Below are 19,955 nucleotides of genomic sequence, written 5' to 3'. Positions count from 1 at the left end.
ACAGTTCTTCGCACAGTTTGCGGGGGGCAATGCCGCAGCCGTAGCCGCAGCCGCAGCCAGGCCGACAGGGCCCGAGGCAGTGTATGAGCGATTCATGAAGATGCGCCCGAAGGAATTCTCTGGGGCATCTGACCCCATGGTTGCCGAGGGATGGATCAAATCCCTCGAGGTTATCTTCGATTTTATGGAGCTGGGAGATGCAGATCGAGTCCGATGTGCCACCTACTTGTTTACTGGAGACGCCCGCTTATGGTGGGAAGGAGCTTCGGTAGCCCTGACATTGGCTACACTTTCTTGGACCCGCTTTACGGAGGTTTTCTACTCCAAGTATTTTGCTGAGGAGGTTCGCACCAGGCTGACCACCGAGTTCATGAGCCTGAGACAGGGGGATATGTCGGTTACGGAGTTTATCCGTAAGTTCGAGAGGGGCTGTCACTTTGTGCCCCTGATAGCGAATGATGCCAAAGCCAAGCTGATGCACTTCCTGGTGGGTTTACGGCCGATCTTGCGCCGGGATGTTAGGGTATCTGACCCTGCTACATATGAGGTTGCCGTCTCCAAGGCCTTAGCCGCAGAGCAGAATCTGCGGGATATCGAGAGGGATCGCCAGGGCAAGCGCCCAGTCCAGGCACCGCACCGCCCTCCTCCTCTTCAGCATCAGCAGCAGAATAAGAGGCCTTTCCATGGACCGCCCAGGAACAGAGGCCAGCAGCAGCAGCAGCGGGGACGCCCAGCCCCGAGGACTCAGGAGCACCCAGTCTGTCCCAGGTGCTCACGTCGCCATCCTGGAGCATGTATGGCTGGCTCAGGAAAGTGTTTTAAGTGTGGCAGTCCAGACCACATGTTGCTGCAGTGCCCTCAGAGGAATCTGCCTACCCAAGGCAGAGTTTTTGATCTCCATGCCGCGGAAGCCAACCCGGAGACTATGTTGTTGACAGGTACCTTTAAACTTTAAGTTATTCTTCGACTTTCAACATTTTGGGAATCGGATTTAGATTTTGAACTTAGAACTGTTATAGGATTGCATGCTCTACTTAGATTTATTTCGGGGAAATTAAGCTAGAGGAACCTAGACCTTTGCATGTCTATAAGCTTAGATCTTGTAGTGGGATTCAACTTAGAGCTCCGCTCTTTCAGGGAGAATTTTTATATCTGGTTCCGCTACCAAGGCCTTGATAGATTCAGGGGCCACTCACTCATTTATTTCGGATGTCTTTGCAAACTTTCTCAAGATCCAGACCATTGGGCTAGATACAGCCTTTTCAGTAGTGTTGCCGTCAGGCGAGGAGATGGCAGCCACCAATGTTATCCGAGATATAGACCTTGAGCTGCACGGTAATCTTGTTTATGCGGATCTGATTGTGCTACCGATGCCGGAATTTGACATCATCCTAGGGATGGACTGGCTATTGAGGAACAGAGTGTTGATAGACTTCCAGCGGAGATCCGTTCTTGTCCGACCGCCTGGAATGGAGCAGTTCTTATTTGAGCCGGACAGGTACTTTCCTTTACCGCGCATTATTCCTTATGTTCAGGCTAGGAAGCTCATGCATAGAGGGTGTCGGGCATTTCTAGCAACCCTTTTATCTGTCCCCGAGGAACCCAGCCAGTCAGCCTCAGATGTTCCGATTGTTAGAGATTTCTTAGACGTTTTTCCCGAAGACGTCTCTGGTATGCCACCAGAGAGAGAGGTGGAGTTTTCCGTTGAGCTTATGCCAGGTACGGCTCCGATATCCAAAGCACCGTACCGTCTAGCACCGACAGAGATGGCAGAGCTTAAGAAGCAGATCCAGGAACTTCTCGACAAGGAGTTCATTCGCCCGAGCTTTTCTCCATGGGGCGCGCCGGTCTTATTTGTGAAAAAGAAGGATGGCTCGATGAGGCTTTGCATTGACTACAGGGAGTTGAACAGGGTTACAGTGAAGAATAAATACCCACTGCCGAGGATTGAGGATCTGTTTGACCAGTTGCAGGGAGCTTCGATTTTCTCCAAGATAGATCTGCGTTCTGGTTATCACCAGTTGAGGGTGAGAGATGCTGATGTCTCGAAGACAGCTTTCAGGACTCGTTATGGCCACTACGAGTTCCTAGTGATGCCGTTCGGTCTGACGAATGCACCAGCGATCTTCATGGATCTCATGAATCGCGTATTTCAGCCGTACCTCGACCAGTTTGTGATAGTGTTCATAGATGACATTCTCGTCTACTCCAAGAGTCGGGAGGAGCACAGCAGGCATCTGACCACAGTGTTGCAGACATTGCAGAAACATAAACTATTCGCAAAGTTCAGTAAGTGCGAATTCTGGTTAGAGAAGGTGGCGTTCTTGGGCCACATTGTTTCTAGCAGTGGTATTGAGGTAGACCCCGCAAAAGTTGTAGCAGTCAGAGATTGGGTTGTGCCTCAGAATGCATCCGAGATCCGCAGTTTCCTTGGGCTAGCAGGATATTACAGGAAATTCATCCAAGGATTTTCCCCTATCGCCGTTCCACTCACAGCACTGACAAAGAAAAATGTGAAGTTTGTGTGGAGCGAGGAGTGCCAGAAGAGCTTCGATACTTTGAAGCAAGCTCTTATCTCAGCACCCGTTTTGGCTGTACCGTCAGGATCTGGTGAGTTTGTCCTTTATACCGATGCTTCGAAGCTTGGTTTAGGTGCAGTTTTGATGCAACATGGGAGAGTGATAGCGTATGCTTCTCGGCAGCTGAAAATCCACGAGAAAAACTACCCCACCCATGATCTGGAGTTAGCGGCCGTAGTTTTTGCTTTGAAGATTTGGAGGCACTATCTGTATGGAGAGAAATGTCAGATCTTTACCGACCACAAAAGCCTCAAGTATTTCTTTACGCAGAAGGAGCTGAACATGCGTCAGAGGCGTTGGTTGGAGCTTGTGAAAGACTACGATTGTGACATTAGCTACCACCCGGGTAAAGCTAATGTAGTTGCTGATGCTTTGAGCAGGAAAGTCGCAGTGATGGCTCATTTGACGATGCAGAAACCTCTTCAGATCGAGATGCAGAGGTTTGATCTTGAGACTTACCCTCGAGGTAGAGTTCCTCGTTTATCTACCTTGACTATCCAGTCCTCTCTTATTGACCGTATTCGCAGCGGTCAGGCAGCAGATGAGCAGTTGGCACAGTGGAAGAAGAGAGATGAAGCTAAGGGCAGTGTTTTGTATTCAGTCAGCGACGGTATTGTGAGATACCGAGATAGGATATGGGTTCCTAGCAGTGATTCTATCCGAGCAGACATCTTATCAGAGGCCCATACGTCCCCGTACTCCATTCACCCTGGAGTACGAAGATGTACAAAGATCTGCAGCTACTGTATTGGTGGCCAGGGATGAAGAAGGACATCAGGCGTTTTGTATCCGAGTGCCTGACTTGCCAGTTAGTGAAGGCCGAGCATCAGAGACCAGCAGGTTTGCTCAAGCCTCTCCCTATTCCCGAGTGGAAGTGGGAGAATGTTACCATGGACTTTGTGACCGGATTGCCGAGGTCAGCCAGAGGATCGAATGCTATTTGGGTGATTGTAGATCGTCTTACCAAATCAGCGCACTTCTTGCCTATTAAGACGACTTTCACCATGGTTCAGTATGCAGAGCTGTATATCCGAGAGATAGTCCGACTCCACGGTATTCCTAGTTTCTATCGTATCCGACAGAGATCCCAGATTCACTTCCTCGTTTTGGAAGAGTTTGCATTCGACTTTGGGTACGAAGTTGCTGTTTAGCACAGCTTTCCATCCGCAGACAGATGGACAGTCGGAGCGAGTTATTCAGATCTTAGAGGATCTTCTCCGTGCTTGCGTCATTGATTTCTCTGGGAGTTGGGAGTCGAACTTACCATTGGTAGAGTTCACCTATAACAACAGTTTCCAGTCGTCTATAGGTATGGCTCCGTATGAAGCGCTGTATGGTCGCAAGTGTAGATCTCCTGTTCATTGGGATGAAGTAGGAGAGAGAGCAGAGTTGGGTCCAGAGATTGTTCAGCAGGCAGCAGATGTAGTAGTCAAGATCCGTGATAGGATGAGGACTGCCCAGAGCCGACAGAAGAGTTATGCCGATCAGCGGAGGAGAGAGTTAGAGTTTGCAGTGGGCGATCATGTCTTCGTGAAAGTGGCACCTATGAAGGGTGTCATGAGATTTGGCAAGAAAGGGAAGCTCAGTCCGAGATTCATTGGACCGTTTGAGATCCTCGACAGAGTTGGGACGCTAGCGTATCGTGTGGCTCTTCCGCCGAATTTGGCCGGAGTACACAATGTCTTTCACGTCTCCATGCTGAGGAAGTATATGGCAAATCCTTCGCATGTGCTGAATTTCGAGCCGTTGCAGCTTACTCCGAACTTATCTTATGTGGAGAGACCCGTGCAGATCTTAGACAGACAGGAGAAGAAACTTCGGAACAAGTTGGTTAAGCGAGTCAAAGTCAAATGGCTCAACCATTCAGAAGAGGAAGCTACGTGGGAGTCTGAGCCGGAGATGAGAAGTCGATACCCTGAGTTATTCGGTGAGTTCTAATTTCGAGGACGAAATTTATTTTAAGGGGGGAAGGATTGTAGAACCCGTAATCAGTAGACGTATAAGCCATGCATAATTCTAGATTTTTAAATTTAATTGACTTCATTGCATGATTATTTTAAATGCATTTGTTTGAAGTTAATTATTTCATTATTTCAGTTCAGTAGATTGATTTTTTAGCATTTCAGTATTTTCAGTGAGGCCGGACCGGAGTTGGAGTTTTGAGATAGAATTTAAGTTTTGAGAAATATTTCCAGAAGTTAATTTAGCTAGTAACTAAGTTCATTTAAGTTAGAAAGGAAGGTTTGAAGATTTAATTTAATTATTTGAGGTGATTAAGAAATGAACTCATTTAAGTTATTAAATTAAGGGGTTAGCTCACTAAATTATTTAAAGGATTAGTAAGGCTTTCAAGGATTATTAGTTGACTAGATAATCAACATTTCCCTTTATTTTATCATGCATTTTTCGGCCACCCTTAGTGCTAGAAGATTCATTTTCCAACTCACCAACTTTGACCAATTCTTTGCATGTAATTAGTAGGATAATTCTAGGATTTTTGGGAGCACAATTTAATTAAATAAATGGACATATCCTAGTCTAGAATCAAGCTAAATTTCAGGCCACCACCTCCTAGAAGCATCCACCAACTCATTTGATATCAATTCAAAATTCAAATTCAAAGGGGAGTGGACTTGGTCTTGATATGATCCTATTTTTGTGCACCCTTCTCCTCACCTTCATAACCATCACTCCCCCCTCCACCTCCACCGAAAATAAGACCCCTTTTCAGTAGAAAAAACGTGGATAGCAGCTAGGGAGAAAGGGAGAAAAATCGAGAGCCAAGAAAGGTAGAGAAGCAAGCCACTCCGTCTCCTCCGCGCCGTCTCGTCTCTTCTTTTCGTTTTCTTTCGAAACGAAACCAGGCATGTCTAGATTTCTTTCAAACCTCAATCAAGTCATATTATCATTTATTTTTCAGTACATGATCATGTTTTAGCAAGCAAAAACCGAGATACATGTCAAAATATTTTGGAACACACATGCAGAATTTCGGCTCTTCATGGCAAGCTTCACGTTTTTCTGAGTTTTGATGGTTTCAGGTATTGGATCGACTCCAGGCTCCCAAGGCGACTTGTATACATGTAGTAGGATGCATTAGGACCATGTTGGTCCATTCAAACCAGCCCCATACTTGCTGGAAAACCGAAATGACAGCAAGTTCCCCATAAGTGCAGAAATGTGATTCGAAATTTCAGTTTTGTGTCAAGGGTTGTGGATCTGATCTTGGCTGCCCCAAGGGCCTATAGCCATGGTTGGATCACTTCCCTAGCATGTCTAAGACGTGACTAAGTTGCCCTTTTGGTGGCTTGGTCCATGGCTCATCGGTTTTTAAATAATCAACAAGAACAGCCCCTTTCCCCATTCGGCCCTTCCATTTTTCAGCATATGGTTCGTTTCTTTTGTGGCTTGGTGTGGATCTTGGTTGGCCTATGGCCCTTAGCCACGGTTCATATCATGCTCCTAGATGTCTAGATCGTGCCATGGTCAATCAAATGGCCACTGGAACGACGCAAGACATCGATCATAGCATAAACACTACACACGCATGTACGTTGCTCTCGGTTGGACCCTTCGGTTAAGATTTGGTGTGATGCGGATTGTGGCTGGCCTAGGGCCCTTAGCCATGGTTCAAATCATTCCTTGGGATGTTGGTAAGAGTCTCTGGTCGGTGGTTCACGCCCCTAATGGCCGATAGTCTCGAAACCAATGCAAGTCTTGTAGTGCGCAGCTGCTGTATTTTTTTGACAGCAAGTATGCTGCTGTTCAGAAGCGTCGTTTGAGTTCTTGGTTGGCTTTTAGCCCATGGCCTTGGACTGGACAGTGCCTCATTGAGTTGGGAAGGTCATGTTTTCGACCGTTCGTCATTTGGATCATTTTTGAGGTCGTACGAGAATTTACGGTGCAATGTGCCAAATTGACTCTCGAAAGAGCGTTTCGTGTTTTGGCCTCCATTCCACCTAGATTTCGACCCTATCATTTTAGGAACATTATTTTATGATTTTTCAGCGTATTTTAATCATGACTATATGTCGGTTCAGTGTCGGTTCAGGTTGGCTCGGAGTCATGATTAAATGCGAAGTCATTAGGCGTCATAGTCGCATCTTTTGAACGTAAATTGCATAGTTGGTTAAGTTTAAGCTATTGCATATTTTTCATGGCACAGTTAGGTTGCAGCGAGCCTGGGAACGATCCAATCCACTCCAGTTGGTAAAATTACAGGAATTTTCATTATGCCAGTTAATTATTTTACGTGCATTAAATAGAAAATGATTATTTTTTTTGAGATTTATGCGATATGGCTTGTGGTTCATTCACTATGTGGGAGTGTTATTTTATACGGTCGCCAGTGACCGATCAGTTCAGTATGGTACCACCCGGTCGCCAGTGACCGGCCAGCTCAGATCAGTTTCAGCCTCCCCGGTAGCCAGTTACCGATCAGTTCAGCTTAGTGCAGTGGCCACAGGCGTAAAACATAATCTCAACAGAAAATTTTACCAGATATTTCAGTACAGGCTCCAAGGAGCAAATATTTTTACAGTGATTTTCCAGTTCAGTTATGCACGTATTATAATTGCTCAGTACAGATTATTTTCAGTATGCCTCAGGACAGGATATTTTATCACATGCATATTTTAAATTCAGATTTTTACTCGTTACCTGCGATTTATGCATGCTGAGTCTTTAGGCTCACTAGACTTGATTGTTGTAGGTACTGATGAGGCCAGGGCCGAGGGCGGGGACCAGTGAGCCAGCTTGGGTCGGCAGTAGTGGCACCCGAGGACCTCAGAGCAGCAGTTGTTATTTTCTTCGCAAACAATTTTTATTAGTTGTTGGATATTTTTAAATCGTTGTTGTTGGCAAAACTTTGATTTTCTTCCGCTGCAATATTTTGAAATATTGGACTTGATTCACCAGTGATTTTATGAATGAGGCCATTTAAGTTCTTTTAAAAAGAAAATTTTTAATTTTTCCGCAAATTTTCAAGAAAGGAGTTTTAGGTCCTTCACAATATCTACACGTCCTAACGTGGCTTTCGCACTAAGTGTAGTGAGTAGATATCAATCGAACCCTGGTCTTCCACATTGGAAAGCTGTGAAAGAAATCCTCAAGTATTTGAGAAGGACCAATAAATTGTTCTTGGTCAATGGGAGTGGAGAACTTAAATTGGAAGGCTATACCGACTCTAGCTTCCAAAGCGATATCGATGACTCGAAGTCAACCTCTGGGTTTATATTAATGCTCAATGGTGCTGCTGTCTCTTGGAAGAGTTCCAAGCAAGACAGTACAGCGGATTCCACCACTGAGGCAAAATACATTGCTGCATCAGCTGCAGCAAAGAAGGTTGTTTGGATAAGGAATTTCGTCCAAGAGTTGGGTGTCATTTCTAATGGAGTTTGTAACGTCACAGATTCGACGACCGTCCTCACTGTATCAAGACGAGTCTTTTCAGCATGCTTATGTCCTCACTCACACGCACCCTAGGAAACTTCCCAGGAGGTCACCCATCCCAAAATTGCCCCAAGTCAAGCACGCTTAACTTTGAAGTTCCTAAGTGATGAGCTACCGAAAAGAAGATGCATCTTCCTGATATGAGTAGTACAAATCGAATCTTTTAAGCCCTCTTCAACTGTACAGTCCATTACATTGAACAGTCTCGGAATCCCTCTCATTCCCGTGTGGGTCGGTTCATTCATGTTCCCTCCACCTAGAAGCCTGCCAGGAGCCGCTCATTGTCCTTGCAACTGATGGCACCGGCGATCACCCCCCGCCCTCTTCGGCCCCGGGCCTCACATGCCCACCAGCTTCCGCTTGGTTCGTCCCCAAACCACACCGTACTAAGAGAGGTCGGCTCTGATACCACTTGTAACGTCCCAGATTCGACGACTGTCCTCACTATATCAAGACGAGTCTTTACAGCGTGCTTATGTCCTCACTCACACGCACCCTAGGAAACTTCCCAGGAGGTCATCCAACCCAAAATTGCCCCAAGTCAAGCACGCTTAACTTTGGAGTTCTTATGTGATGAGCTACCGAAAAGAAGATGCACCTTCGTGATATGAGTAGTACACATCAAATCTTTTTAAGCCCTCTTCAACTGTACAGTCCATTACATTGAACAGTCTCGGAATCCCTCTCATTCCCGTGTGGGTCGGTTCATTCATGTTCCCTCCACCTAGAATCCTGCCAGGAGCCGCTCATTGTCCGTGCAACCTCATGGCACCGGCGATTACCCCCCGCCCTCTTCGGCCCTGGGCCTGACAGAGTTGCTTCTGTCCCGGTGTTTTGTGACAACACGGGAGCCATTGCTCAAGCAAAGGAGCCAAGGTCTCATCAGAAGTCCAAACATGTATTGAGAAAGTACCACATCCTCCGAGAGATTGTGGAAAGAGGAGATGTCTCGATTGACAAAGTCGGCTCCGCAAATAATGTTGCTGATCCGCTTACTAAGCCTTTACCTGGACCATTATTCGAGAAGCATCGCGAATCGATGGGTTTAAAGCATATGGGTAGTTGGCTCTAGTGCAAGTGGGAGATTGTTAGAGTAGGTTAACGTCGAGCCAAGTGTTGGCCGAGAGTTCATGTTTAAACTCTATGTATAAACAATCTTTATTTTAATAATATTTGAAATTATAGTTTTGGCACTTCTTTATCTGTATACCCATGCTAGTTGCATAGATAAAGCCCTTGAATATACAAATAGTAGAAAGAATATGAGATGCTCATATGATGAGTATCATGAAACTCATATTTGGAATACTGTATATTCTAAACAGTTCCTAGTCGATTCAGCCGCCGCTAAGAAGGATATAGGCCGCTCGAGTTCGAGACTAGTATCTGCGATGTGAGTACCATGTTTGATTGGTAGGGGACATTGTGATGTCCAAACATTCAGATAGGTGTTCCTTGTAGAGTGCACTGAACAACCCTCCATAAAGGACTTTCCAAGTGGTTCTCACTTATCGAGTGGAAACGTCCTAGTTTATGGTTGTACACCATTATTCCTTATGACCCGGGACAACATTGAGACTCTATGTGCTAGCATTACACTTTGTCTTGTTTACCGACTCTCATAAGGTCATTAGGTGGCAAGGTTAGGTGTTTTGTCGAAACATATAGGAGTCGATGCATTGTAAACGGGGATTCACCGCTTACCTTCGGGTATGGATATTCTATGTGATCTCATGTGTATGTAGTTTGAAATCTCTGATCAGGGTATGGTGGTAATTAAGAAAGGTGTTTCCTATATTACACCATCGATGCAACTACGACATGACACATAGTATCGATTCATTGACAACTCTCGATATACCAATGGTTGTCGAATCGGTCGGGATATATGAGTTGAAGGGACCGTACTGTACGCTAACCATAATTGAATGGTTCTTGCAGGCACTATCATTTAATACCTAGGGAATCATGTAAGTGATGCTGCTAGGAGTTTAACATGATTGGTTGGGTACTATCTGACTTGAGTTATGACGTTCTTGTTATCAAGGAGTTGATAATTAAGAATGGAGCAATTGTGGTATGCTCGAATAAGGACATGTTTAGTCCGAATCACATGGAGATGTGAACTCATGGCTAGTTGTATCAATGAACCATTGAGGGCCACACAAGTACTAGCTTTCTAGATCCCGTTGAAAAGTAAAATAGTTCAATGTGTTGAACGGCTTATAAAGGAGTTTATAAGCGTAAGGAAAAATAGAAGTATGACTTCTATGAGAGAAATGTAACTTTTAATTTGTGGAATTGTTCCTAAATTAAAAGTTGACCAAATAAATAATGTATTTGAAAATTGTGATTTTCATAAACATTATTATGGACTAAATTAAATTAATTAAAGTGTTGAATTAATTAAACACTAGTGGACCTAGTAGAGTCCAAATAATTATATTAATTCAAGTGTTGGATTAATTAAATAACATTGGGCCTTGTGGAGCCTAATTAGAAATAATTATTAAACTAGTGGACTTGAATAAAATCAAGTAAATGTTAAATGATCTCAAATATGTTTGGGACTTCTAAATAAAAGTCCATGGGCTTTGTAAATGTTACAAGCCCACTTACATTGCATGCTTGGGAGGTGAAGAGTTTGGGAATATTTTTTATTAAAAAATTGCAAGGCATGCAAAAGGTGGTCTTAACTTTCTCACACACCAAGACAACTCATTCACTCTTCCTCCCCACCCCCTTTGGCCGAAATAATGTGCAAAAATTCTCCCTCATTTTGTTCTTCAATTGTTGGAGAAAACACTTACTTCTCAAAGAAAAATCCTACTATTTTTCTAGTGTAAAATATGAGGGGATCTACCTAGTTGGTGGTGGGCTTGATTTTGAGCAAGGTGTGCTCAAGGAAAGCTTGTAGAAATTCATCCTTTCAAGAGCCAAGTTGTTTACAACTTGGTTGGAGCCATCATCAAGCCTTTGTGATTGATAGGTATATCTTCTAAACACTCTATGAAGGTCATATTTTGTATTTTTGTATTTGCTACACATCCTAGTACATGAGGTGTTCGGTTTTCTTGCTACAAAATAAATTTTGAACTTCCGTTGCGCTTTAGAACACCTAAAACCGATCCCCTTTCATGTGTATGGCAGAGAACCTCGCGCATATGCGCCGGAAGGGGACGTGTGTATGCGCGAGCTGAGGACGTGAAGGATACTGAGACCAATCGGTCTCGCGCATATGCGCCGAGGAAGGTCGCGCATATGTGCGAGACGTGCAATACAAAGATGAAGCCATATTTCTTTTCTATGCAAGTTGTTTAAAAATTCTTCATTCCTCCTCAGACGAACTCAACCAAAACGAGAAAAGCTCCTAAGAATCTTCGAAGTTCTTTAAAGCATAAGAATTGAGATTTTACAAGATCCGTCCGGTAGAATTTTAATCTGAGTTCAGTACCGTACTCCTCGTGCCAAGAGCTTTAACAAGATGTAAGTTTTATTCAATTCCTGCCTGGTTTGAAATTGAGATGTTGAAGGAATCATAATTTGATCTATATTATGTGTTCCTGAGAAATTAATCATCGTATAATTGAAATCAGATCGAAGAACGGATACCGTATGAAATTGTTATGATTTTTCATATTGAATTTGATTGAGATTATACAGATTTGATATCAGATTGAGTTTGTTATCGATTATGAGTTGTTGAGATTGATATCTATTTATTACTGGGTATATCAAGATTGTGCCGTTATGCGGTTGAAATAGAATTAGATTGAATTCTGATTATATCCACTATTGATTGGGTTGTATATTGATATTGTACTCCTCGATATTGTCATTGCCAGATTGAGTATTGACAGATTCGAATTCGAGACTTCGACTTCGTCATATCGACAAGAGAAAGGTACAAATCAATGTTGAACCGGGAAGATACAACTCGAGTTAGATCTGACTTGAGTTTCCCCAAATCACATACTTTATGTTATTGCATTGATGTTTGCAATTCATGAGATTGATATGCTTAGTCTATGGATTTATAGCAAAGCTTGTATTGAGTCATGGGCGGATGTGCCTAGTCATTGGCGGAAATGCCAAGTCTTTGGCGGATGTGCCAAGACACTGGATGTTTGGTTTATATCGATGTTGCTTAGGAGCATATCGACTTCTATTGCTGATATACGATATGTGTGCCAATGTCCAGGACCGGGATCCCTAAATTAGAGATGAGTCGAGTCTGAGATGACGAGTCAAGATGTTATTTACAGCTTTATAGCGATTCATGTCTTTCAGATTTTGATACATGTTATTGATATCTGTTTCATGCTTTTATATTTGTTTATATGATTGCATGTATACGTTGTTTATACTGAGAATGTATTTCTCACCGGAGTTATCCGGCTGTTGTTGTGTTTGTATGTATGCATGACAACTGGTGGGACAGGATCAGGGTCACAAGAGGATGAGAAATCAAGATTAGCGTGGAGATCCGGACTTAGAAGTAGATTTTGGTTTACAACACTTGATGTTTAGTTGTAAATCGTAGTTTGAGATAAATTTACTTTGCACAAGACTTGTACTTTACTGTTGATATGTATATCAGATTGATTATCATATGTTCCACACTTATGTAATTTAAAGAAAAAAAAATTTAGACCCAGATTAATTAATTGATCATAATGATGATTAAGAAGACAAATTAGGTTCGGGTCCCCACAACTGAGGTCGCTGCTGTTGCGGCTGCTGAGGTGCCTGATAGGGCCTCTTGCCCTGCCTATCGACCTCGATGTCCCTCTGGTCCTGCTCTTCCGCCAAAGCTCTCGACATGGCACTTTCTTAACTCGTAGGACAAGCAACGCGAACATCACGGCGCAAGATCGGGCGCAACCCATCCATAAAATGCCTCAGCTTCTCCCGGGCATCATTTGCAATTAAGGGCGCAAAGTGACATCCCCTCTCAAACTTCCTGACGAAGTCTGCCACGCTGATGTCTCCCTGTCGCAGCGACATGAACTCCTTGGTCAGACGGGAGCGTACTTCTTCAGTGAAGTACTTGAAGTAGAATACGTCCTTAAACCCATTCCACGTCAGTGTTTGCAAGTTCACTAACACTGATGCACTTTCCCACTACAGTCTGGCGTCCCCTGTCAGAAGGAATGTGGCACACCTGACCCTATCTACATCTTGCAACTCAATAAATGCAAAAATCACCTCGATGGATTTAATCCATCCCTCGGCTATCATCGGGTCAGTGGTTCCCGAAAACTCCTTTGGGTCCATCCTCCTGAACCTCTCATACACAGCCTCTGGTCTGGGCCTCGCCCCTGTGTCCACTACAGCCTGGTTCCCCACAAACTGTGCGAAGAACTGAGTCATACCTACAAGCATTTGTGCTTGCATTTTAGGAGTTGGGCGAGGGGGAGTGACCCTCTCTTCATCTCGAGCCTCTCTGTCCTCCTCCCTTGCTTCACGGTTAACCATACGTCTAGGAGGCATACTGTTCCAACATTTACCCAACATGCACGAACATCATATCAATATCATAAGATGCACTTAATTTAAACTTTAAACATGTACTTGATTAAATAATAACTTAATGCTTACTACATGAAATAATTTAAAACTTTAAAACTTACAGATTTGAGGTGTGACTTCGTGAACTTCTCGCAGCTGGCAGTAGGCATAACCCTTTATAGGAACACCGCTCTGATACCAACTGTAACGTACCGTACTTTTAAACTACTTTAAAATTTGTGGAAAATTAAAAATTTTCTTAATTAAATATAAACCTTCAAATTTTGATAACGATAAGCTGATCATTCAAAATATTTACAACGAAAAGATCGCAAATAAAGTTTGCTAAAAATACTTGTTTAAATATCGTAAACAATAACGTGAAATCAGAGTATTTGAAACAGCATAATTTCTTAAAAACATGGGCGGTCCTCGGGTTTAGCCTCCTGATCAATCAAAGTCGGCTCATTGGTCCCTACCCCTCGTCTCCTCAAATTCATCCTCACCTGCATCGATCAAGTCTAGTGAGTCTAAAGACTCAACACGTATAAACTGGATATAACAAGTAATACGTAATAAAACCACATGAAACTTTAAAGTAGAGTCTACATACTTGAAACTTGAATGTAATAGCATAAACATACTTGAAACTTGAACGTAGTAGCTTAGACATAGACGTGCCATCATCATAAAACTTTTCATAAACATGCTTGCTTCATACATACCTGAACATACATAAACTTCATCATTTTGCATAGAGATATGTTTCAAAGCAAGTGACCCATACATAAATGTGCCTGATCAGACTAAACCACAATACTGGGCTGACAGGAAAAATCCAATGCCACATACATGAGATCCCCGGTCATGCTTTACCGAGTGGATTGGTCCCTGGTCATGTTTTACCGCTTTCCAATCCTGATCTAAACCCGGTCATGCTTTACCGGGGTGGAGAGGTCCTCGGCCACGTTCACCGACTTCTAAACTCGTTCATAATTTGGTCACAAGACATTTTGCATACCTCAAAAACTTAAAAGTATTTTCTTTTGCACATCGAACATACTTACTTGGCCTTGAGGGATTCGTTGGATCTCTCTTGGGGCCACTGCTGCACCTACTAACACATTTCAAGTACTTAACTTTCATAACTTAGATTTAGGTAATCGCGCTCACCACCGAAGTAAATAAATAGCTTATGACATTCTAGATCGCTCGGGACTTGACCTCGTTTAATCATCGTACTAACCCATGACATCAAACCCCGAACAATCTCTAAAATGATGTGTGAACATTTCCAACAATAAAAGACATGAACTCACTATTTGAACTTGAAAATAAGTGGAAACCAAACATTATTCCAGATGGGGCCACGCTCGGGCAGTAACATATTACCGCTCGAGCGCCAGGTCTTCTGGAAACCTACACTCGGACAGAAAGAGTGGCGCTCGGGCGGTAAAACATTACCGCTCGGGCGCCGAGTGCACTGGACTCCGGGACTTAGAAGCTTAATATCTCCAAATTCAATTAAATGGACAGTGAACAATGCCTTGAGACTCATCCTAGGACACTATGGCACTGACTCGACTCCACAAAACGTCCCAAACGTCTCCAAAACGACGGATCATAAGCAACGCAACATAACCCATAAACCCAAAAATTGACACAAAATGCCTCGTACGACTTCAATGAAACCACGCTCCTAACGACACGAAGCGAAGCACCAAATATCGTCTAAACATGACACTTGACATACTTAGATGCAGCAGTGAACAATCGGCGATTCCCAACGAAGCCTGCAACAAACAAACTTCAAGAACAGGTCAAGAACGCATTTTCAGAAAATCGCAGTTTGAGCAGTCCCACAAAAATTATCATAACTCACTCACTTCTTATCCAAATATTTCGAATTTACTATCAAATCGAATGTATCAAAAATTTCAATGTTTTATATTTTGAAAGTTTTTCAAAAACGTCGATCGAAAAGTCGCAGTATTTAAAATGACAGCAAACTTTGAGTTTTAAGATCCAAAAATGTTTCAAAATCGATCCAACTATTTTTTTTCAAACTTTTGCATAACATTCACATGTTTTTCATACAATAAACATCAAAATTATTAATATGACAAGATCGATGCAAAAACGAAAGAATATACATGCCTTTTGGTATTTAAAATTATCAAACCGACGATACCATAGCGGGAGAGATGCGAGGGTTGATCCGGAACGATTAGTGGCTCGATTAACTTGAAGAAAAGTGATGAAAACTTGCTGGAAAATTGGAGAGGGAAGGGCGGCTGCACTTGGTTCTTAGAACCCTAGCTTTTCTTCAAAACAAATGGAAATGAAGAGGCAAGGAAATGTGTATGTATGTTTTAACGTGTATGTGTTGTGTGTAAGTGTGTGTGCGTATGTTTTTAATAATTAGGGGATAAAATTGTGCTTAACTAATAATTAACAACTAATTAAAATACTAACCTTTCTCTAACTTTAAATAGCATATCTTAATTTAAAATAAAATGTACAAGTGACAAATCTTTTAAAACTTTAAAGTCATACAAACATAAATAATTTAAAATAATGTAATTTCATAAATCATGCATCTCAAAATAATTTTAAACTTGAATTTAACAATTAAATAAATGCATGGTTTTACGTGTAGTGATTTTGGGCTTACACTTACACGACACACACACCCAAAAAAACTCTTTGGCTTCCACTCCTTTTCTTTTGAAGAAATCACACACACACCCAAAAACTCTTTGGCTTCCACTCCTTTTCTTTTGAAGAATTTCTAGGGTTCCAAGCTTTACCCCAGCAGCCCCTCCCTCTTCGAATTTTCCGAGCAACTTTACATTCAGATTGAAGCAAGAAATCGAGTCGCAAATCATTCCGGATCAACCCTCGCACTCGTTCCGCTTCGGTATCGTCGTTTCGGTAACTTTAAAGATCAAAGGCATGTATAATATTTTATTCAATGCATTGATCTTGTCATAATAGATATTTCGATGTATGTTATGCGTGAAAATTCAGGTTATTATGTGTAAAGTTTGAGCAAATATGTTTTGAAACGATTTCGAACAAATTTTAGATCTCAAAAATTGTTTTTAATGTCATTTCAAGTATTGTGTAATTTCAATTGGTTTTCAGAAAATATTTTCAACACAAAAATCGTAATACATTGAATTATATTCGATTTGACAGTGAATTCGTAATTTTTGGACAAGGCACTAGTGAGATATAGCCTTTTTTACATGACTTCTCAAGGAAAGTTTTGCTCTTAGAACGCAGAACAGTTGTTTGTTGTCAATTCGAGTGCTGTGACTTTTTGGTTGATTTTCTGGTAATACCTTCAACATATGAAATGTAATACATCGTGTTGTCTTCGATTTGACAGTAAATTAGTAGTTTTTTGGCAAGCAACGAGTGAGATATAGCCTTTTCTTGTGACTGCTCATGGAAAAAAAAATTTAGAACGCAAAACAGTTGTCTGGTGTAAATTCAAGTTGTAGAACCCGTAAATCAGTAGACGTATAAGCCATGCATAATTCTAGATTTTTAAATTTAATTGACTTCATTGCATGATTATTTTAAATGCATTTGTTTGAAGTTAATTATTTCATTATTTCAGTTCAGTAGATTGATTTTTAGCATTTCAGTATTTTCAGTGAGGCCGGACCGGAGTTGGAGTTTTGAGATAGAATTTAAGATTCGAGAAATATTTCCAGAAGTTAATTTAGCCAGCAACCAAGTTCATTTAAGTTAGAAATGGAGGTTTGAGGATTTAATTTAATTATTTGAGGTGATTAAGAAATGAACTCATTTAAGTTATTAAATTAAGGGGTTAGCTCACTAAATTATTTAAAGGATTAGTAAGGCTTTCAAGGATTATTAGTTGACTAGATAATCAACATTCCCCTTTATTTTATTATGCATTTTTCGGCCACCCTTAGTGCTAGAAGATTCATTTTCCAACTCATCAACTTTGACCAATTCTTTGCATGTAATTAGTAGGATAATTCTAGGATTTTTGGGAGCACAATTTAATTAATTAATGGACATATCCTAGACTAGAAAATAAGCAAAATTTCGGCCACTACCTCCTAGAAGCATCCACCAACTCATTTGATATCAATTCAAAATTTAAAATTCAAAAATGAGAAGACTTGGTCTTGATTCTTTCCTTATATCTTGCACCCACTTCCCTCACCCTCCTAACCATTTTTCCCCCCCTCTCCTTTTCGAAAATTCAGAGTGAAATCAGACCCCTTTTCAGTAGAAAAAACGTGAATAATAGCTAGGGAGAAAGGGAGAAAAATCGAGAGGAAGAAAGGTAGACAAGAAGCGCTCCATCTCCTCCGTGCCGCGTCGTCGTCGTTTCGTTCGTTTTCTTTCGAAACGAAACCAGGCATGTCTAGATTTCTTTCAAACCTCAATCAAGTCATATTATCATTTATTTTTCAGTACATGATCATGTTTATTCAAGCAAAAACCGAGATACATGTCAAAACATTTTGGAACAACACATGCAGAATTTTCGAATTCCTTGGCAAGCTTCACGGTTTCCTTTGTTTTGTGAGTTTCAGGTATTGGATCGACTCCAGGCTCTCAAGGCGGCTTATATGCATGTAGTAGGATGCATTAGGACCATGTTGGTCCATTCAAACCAGCCCCATGCTTGCTGGAAATTCAGAATGACAGCAAGTTCCCATAGGTGCAGAAATGTTGTTCGAAAAATTCAGTTTGTTGTCATGGAGGAAGGATCTGATCTTGGCTGCCCCAAGGGCCTATAGCCATGGTTGGATCACTTCCCTAGCATGTCTAAGACGTGACTAAGTTTCCATTTTGGTGGCTTGGTCCATGGTTCATCGGTTTTTAATCAAAACGTCACAACAGCCCCTTTCCCCATTCGGCCCCTTCCATTTTTCAGCATATGGTTTCGTTTCTTTAGTTGCTTGGTATGGATCTTGGTTGGCCTATGGCCCTTAGCCACGGTTTATATCATGCTCCTAGATGTCTAGATCGTGCCATGGTCAATCAAATGGCCATTGGAATGACATGAGACATCGATCATAGCATAAACACTACACACGCATGCACGTTGCTCTCGGTTGGACCCTTCGGTTGAGTTTTGGTATGATGTGGATTGTGGCTGGCCTAGGGCCCTTAGCCATGGTTCAAATCATTCCTTGGGATGTTGGTAAGAGTCTCTGGTCGGTGGTTCACGCCCCTAATGGCCTATAGTCTCGAAACCAACGCAAGTCTTGTAGTTGCGCAGCTGCTGGAAATTACAGCAAGTTGCTGTGTCGTTTAGAAGGCTCGTTTGAGTTCTTGGTTGGCTTTTAGCCCATGGCCTTGGACTGGACAGTGCCTCATTGAGTTGGGAAGGTCATGTTTTTGACCGTTTGTCATTCGGATCATTTTTGAGGCCGTACGAGAATTTACGGTGCAATGTGCCAAATTGACTCTCGAAAGAGCGTTTCGTGTTTTGGCCTCCATTCCACCTAGATTTCGACCCTATCATTTTAGGAGCATTATTTTATGATTTTTCAGCGTATTTTAATCATGACTATACGTCGGTTCGGTGTCGGTTCAGGTTGGTTCGGAGTCATGATTAAATGCGAAGTCATTAGGCGTCATAGTCGCATCTTTTGAATGTAAATTGCATAGTTGGTCAAGTTTAAGCTATTGCATATCTTTCATGGCACAGTTAGGTTGCAGCGAGCCTGGGGACGATCCAATCCAATCCAGTTGGTAAAATTACAGGAATTTTCATTACGCCAGTTAATTATTTTACGTGCATTAAATAGAAAATGATTATTTTTGAGATTTATGCGATATGGCTTGTGGTTCATTCACTATGTGGGAGTGTTATTTTATACGGTCGCCAGTGACCGATCAGTTCAGTATGGTACCACCCGGTCGCCAGTGACCGGCCAGCTCAGTTCAGTTTCAGCCTCCCTGGTAGCCAGTTACCGATCAGTTCAGCTTAGTGCAGTGGCCACAGGCGTAAAACATAATCTCAACAGAAAATTTTACCAGATATTTCAGTACAGGCTCCAAGGAGCAAATATTTTTACAGTGATTTCCAGTTCAATTATGCACGTATTATAATTGCTCAGTACAGATTATTTTCAGTATGCCTCAGAACAGGATAGGTTAACTCATGCATATTTTAAATTCAGATTTTTACTCGTTACCTGTGATATATGCATGCTGAGTCTTTAGGCTCACTAGACTTGATTGTTGTAGGTACTGATGAGGCCAGGGCCGAGGGCGGGGACCAGTGAGCCAGCTTAGGTCGGCAGTAGTGGCACCCGAGAACCTCAGAGCAGCAGTTGTTATTTTTTTCCGCAAACAATTTTATCAGTCGTTGGATATTTTTAAATCGTTGTTGTTGGCAAAACTTTATTTTTC

This window comes from Primulina tabacum, chromosome 2, assembly GCF_025594145.1.
Source record: "Primulina tabacum isolate GXHZ01 chromosome 2, ASM2559414v2, whole genome shotgun sequence".
NCBI classification, from domain to species: Eukaryota; Viridiplantae; Streptophyta; class Magnoliopsida; order Lamiales; family Gesneriaceae; genus Primulina; species Primulina tabacum.
Note: the sequence above shows the minus strand (reverse complement) of the source record.